The 5,189-nt window shown below is 30.0% G+C and overlaps 1 protein-coding gene across 1 annotated transcript in view; it reads right to left on the bottom strand.

Moving 5' to 3' along the window:
- LOC106689936 (solute carrier organic anion transporter family member 74D) overlaps nucleotides 1-4,600 on the bottom strand; it is a 30,141-nt gene extending 25,541 nt beyond the window's left edge. Inside the window, exon 1 of the mRNA XM_014435163.3 lies at nucleotides 4,488-4,600. The gene's annotated coding sequence lies outside the window, so the exon portion shown is untranslated. The remainder of the gene's footprint in view (nucleotides 1-4,487) is intronic.
- Between the last annotated feature and the right edge of the window lie 589 nt (nucleotides 4,601-5,189).

The following is a 5,189-nucleotide window of genomic DNA, read 5'->3' on the forward strand; positions in this document are numbered from 1 at the left end:
ATAATGTAATTCCCATTATATCTGTTCTCAAAGTTAGCAAAAGTTAGTAAAAAAGAAAAGTTATTAACAAAATTAAGCATTAAGTTGTGTAGCTTAGAAAGTCTACTTTTTTTTTCATTGTTATTAAATGTCAGTCGGTTTATCTCTTTATAAAATATAAGAAGACAATATTTCTTATTCTATTAAATGATGTTTTATTCACTAAATATTTTAAAAAAAAACATAATAAAGAATTCAGTAAAGTAGGTAAAACATTTTTTTTTTATGAAAAAGCAAATCATATTCGTTTATAGCGTCGTCTGAAAGCTTTGAATACCATTTTTCAAAAAAAATAAAAGTTAGAAATTTTTGAATTTTATTCGTATGATTATTTTTTTTTCTCCCAGAATCCATTTTTCACCATCACATTCACAACTCCTTTATAGTTTATTCAATTCTTACGTTAATTAAGCTAAAAGCTATTGAAAGCTGAATGTTTGCTCTTTTTACCTATTTTACCAACATTTTTCAAACGTTTAATGTTATTCTGGATTTTCTCTTTAGGAAGTCTGGTAAGTCAATTCAAAAGAAAAAAAAGTTTAATTTTATATTTCTGGTTCTATTTTTTAAAAATTATATCCAGTTTGTGCCATTTGGTGCAGTTTATAGTGTCCTGAACTAAAGAAAAATATCTATTTTTTTTTTATTTTTCAATATACTGTAAATCGAAAATTTATTTATAATTATGAGAGATAGTTGACCGTGGATGATAAATGAGGAGAAGATGGTTGGGGGTGCGGTCAATTAAAAAATTTATTTAAAAAAAATATATATATAGTATTTTCCCAAATATTTTCTAAAATTCGTGTTAAGGCGTTTCTTGAGATGCTAAAATATTAACTTTGTTTCACTACTAAGGAGTGTCCTTTTACTGCAATTCGTCGGGTCAGTCTGTCCAAATTGTTTCAATATCGTATTCAAATTGAAGAACAGTGAGGTTATTATGTAAGGACTATTCATATTTTATGTATTATGTATATGCCAACATAATGAATAAATAAATTATTTAATTATTTATTATAAGTATTAAGGATAGTATGATTTTGTTTTTTTAAATCGCAGATTTCTCTGGTATAATAAAAGTTATGAACACGTTTTTTGCATGTGGCTAAGAAAGTATAATTTTTTTTTTTTTACGTCTATTATATACCAAAATGATTTCTTGTTTTTCATATTTGGATAATGTTATTTGTGTGGTGATTAAAAAATCATTGAATTCGCACAATTAGTAGCTAAGATACAACCCATTGAACCAATTACCCATATTATTAAGAAATGTAGAATTTAGGCAGGTTCTCGTTGAATTTTATCAAGGTTTGATTAGGCACATAATTAATTATTGCATTGTCTGTAATTTCTTTCTTAGTCAATTTCGTTGTAACTTTATTATTCCAATTATAGAATATTAAGTCCAGTGGAATTCCTAATCCTTATGCTTAAATCTTATAAACGCTTTGCTATCAACTCCCTTTAGTTTCAAGTGTAAATTTTAGCCTAGTCTTAAAAATGCTGGACAATCTCCATCGACCATAAATTTTTGGAATTTTCACCCAGAAATTAATTTTTAGCCCTAAGCGCGACAGGTTAGTCTATGTAATCCATTGCAAAGTTGATTAGTCTGAAATTTTGCTTTTCACCTAACTTTTTTTTTATTGTACATAATAAATTTCTAGATAAATAATTATAGTAATAAATGAATGATATATTGAACGAATAATATGTATCCCTCCCTCCCTCTATAAAACGTAAAGACTCTTCGCGTTGTGGATTAACATTTTCTTTTTCAAGGCTGATTTCCGTTTCTGTTAAGCGTTTTATTCAGTTGAAAATTATCCTTTTCGCATCCTAGTGTTATGATGATTAATTAAATATTGTGCTGAAAGTGGTGTGACAGGTATAAAATCGTATTATTGTTTTATTACTTTCGTAGTTTTGTTTGACTAGAAAATTTGTTTAAAACTTCTGAAAAAAAGGAAAATACACCGCTATATGGAAAATGTACATTATCTCTGATAAAGCTTATGCGAATGCTTTGATATTGTGATTGGTAAAAAATGAATTGAATTAGAATTTGGTAATGCTTTAACGAAAACAATTTGGCTGTATGCTTGGAGTAAATTAAAAACTAAAACCCAAAACCACACAGAATCATAAAAAAAGAAACAGTAAAGAAATGGATTTACTATTTTATACATTAAAAAGTTATAATGTATCATCTAGTAGGCATAATAGAAATAGTGATGACAGAAAATTCTTTTGTGAACAGGTAAAATGAGAATGGAAATGCAGTGAGGGTAAGAAAAGGTAAATTGAATTTTTTAATTTCCCGCTCTTTATCAATTTAACAAAGTCCTTCTGAAGCTCCTCTATGTGATAATAATAACTTGACAATGAACCAACTTCTTTTCAGCACCTGTGAAAATAATTCAGAAATGCTAGACACACTTGCATTCAAAACAAATGTAATCTAAACGTTTAAGTCGTTGTGAATTATTGTTTCAGTGTAGTGTAACTCCGTGTTCACCAGTTGCAGGTGTTGAAAAATTTAGTTAGTATTAATAGTAAGATTTCAAGAGAAGAAGTAAGTCTCAGGAGTCCCAAAATCCTCAGGAGGAGAACAATCCCTGACTTTACCAATAAAACTCAGCAACTCTGCTGTTGTACGGCAGCAATCAACAGATGCAAATAAAAAATAAATAGAACTTTTACAAATCTAGACAAATTGTTCTTTCGAAATAACCTCCCTTCTAGTTATCACATTTTGAGTCAGGTTAGCTCAAGTCAAAGGATTAAGATAAACTCGATAAGAACATTTAGAAATGAGATTCCTAATGTCCGCTCTACTATTCTTGCATTTCTTGAACACCTGTGAATGTTAGGATATCATGTCGTATAAATGATGTACGACATGATATCTCATTCTTTACAGAGACATGATATCCGTTTAATAAAACTTGCAGGAGGGCTCCTGGATCACTGAGATCTACACGAAACGTAAAGATAAAAATAAATCACTCAATTCTAAGCCTACAGTGTAAAAAAAGATCTTGAGCTCTATTAGCACTGTAACCTTCCTACCCTCAACCGATCAACAGCAGTGCAAGTACCGGAAAGTTGCAGCTACTAAGTGATAGACCCATTATTGGGTCTGTTGATTTTTTTTTTAATAAATAAAATAAAAGTTAAACATAATTTTAAAATGTCCTAATCTACGATCCAGAGAAAAGATTTTTTCTTTGGATCGTAGATAATAATTTAAACTGCTAACACTTTTTCACGGCTCAATTTAACAACAATTTAAAGTATTTTAGTGCAAATTTGTTGATTCTGAATAATGGACAAAATATCTAGTTATTTTAATTCCCCATCATTTTGTTTTATGGTGGAGAATGTTAGGTTGCTCGAAACCTTCTCAACGCTCAAAATAACAAAGGGAAAAAAAGTAGATTGAATTAATTTTAGCAGTTTCTCGTGAAAAAAAAAAACATTCAAACAAAGTAACAGAGACATAACTTACAGTGGTTTTACTAGGCTGAATCATTTGCTTACTTCAATACATTTCAAAAACCTATCAGCTCCTTGTCATCTCCCTAATTTTCCTTGTAAATGGTGGATTGTCTGGAGGGCAAGTAATAAGCAGTTTAATAATATTTATCTTCAGTATACTATGTTTCCAGTTGGTATGCTGAAGTAAAATGGCTTTACCATTTTTTAGAAATACTTCCTAGGCATATATGTCCCTTCTGTACTTTTAGGACCAAAACCCTCACTATATTCTTAATTTGTTTATTTTGTGTTCCTATTACCCCCTTAAACACGAGATCCCGGGCCATAATTTGTGCTTTCTTTCTTATTGGTTTCCTTTTTAAAAAAAGTCCTATATCGGCCGTATTACTTGGTTTTTGGAATATCCAATCGATAAATTTCATGATTACCTTAAACATAGTTTATTTTTCCACCTCTTCAACTATCAATTTACCTCATACATGTAAGAATAAGGCTAGATGCTTGTTATTTTTTTCATTATCTTATTGTCAATAATTTTGCGAAAAAAAATTAATTATGTTTATGTGTTTTATTTATTAATTTATTTTATGTTTTTTATTTTTTAGTTATTATTTCAAATCATAATAAGCCAAAGAAATGGTACTTAACATGTACATCGATAATATCTTATGGAGGTTAGTGTCCTATTTTCATTTCATTTCATTGCTTCTTATACGAACACTAAATATAAAATGACGAAGTTATGAACGATATGTACCGAAGGTCGAGAGCATCGACTTACAAGTGACAAGATATGAGATGTATATATAGATATGAAAATACGACTCCTCTGCAGGTTTATTTATGTATAAAAATTATTTGTGATATTTCTAAAGGACGAAAGGATACAGAAGGCAGACAAGATGACAACGAAATATCGAATGCCAATATTGCCAACTCACCTACAAGCGTCGGATGCTCTGGCAACTACGACGCTTCAAGGATGGTATGTGATTCAGGATATGTGATCTATCCAGAACTGCATGGTGACTGTCTGCTGACTGACTGCCTTTCCGCTGACAGATTGAATAATGGACTGAGGTAATAGATTGAAGGACGGGTTCCACTAATTCAGCTCATAATCCGGTCCTGGAGTATTTCCGAGCCTATTAAAATGGATCATTATGGCCACTTTCCATGTCTGCGTTCTCGAATGTTACGCATTAAAATCATCTATGGTTTGTCGGAAGAGGTATAAGGTTGTTGACTAAATGATTTTTTTCTACAAAACTAATGGAAAAATATATTATTTTTAAATAGGTGTTGCAAAAATATATTAGACACGAATTACAGTTGTAAGCAATATTCCACTACTGCAAACACCCTTATTGTCAGATGGGTTGGAAAATAAATAAATATATCAAGAAGATAACATAATAAAATAATTAAATTATTTTTTGGATAAGTGTACGGAACATTAATTCCAAAGCTATATCTTAATCTATGCCATTTATTGCCTTATATTTTTTTAAGTAGTGATGTTAAAAACTCGTGACAAGATTAATTGCTTGGGTGAGAACCTTTGGTACTAGTTACAGCTTTGGGACCAAGAGGTTTTTATAGTATCGATCTCTGCATGAACCAAATTTATTCTTCAGTATTGC

The sequence above is a fragment of the Halyomorpha halys genome, unplaced genomic scaffold (genome assembly GCF_000696795.3).
Source record: "Halyomorpha halys isolate HHAL.00 unplaced genomic scaffold, Hhal_1.1 Scaffold1526.1, whole genome shotgun sequence".
Classification (NCBI taxonomy): Eukaryota; Metazoa; Arthropoda; class Insecta; order Hemiptera; family Pentatomidae; genus Halyomorpha; species Halyomorpha halys.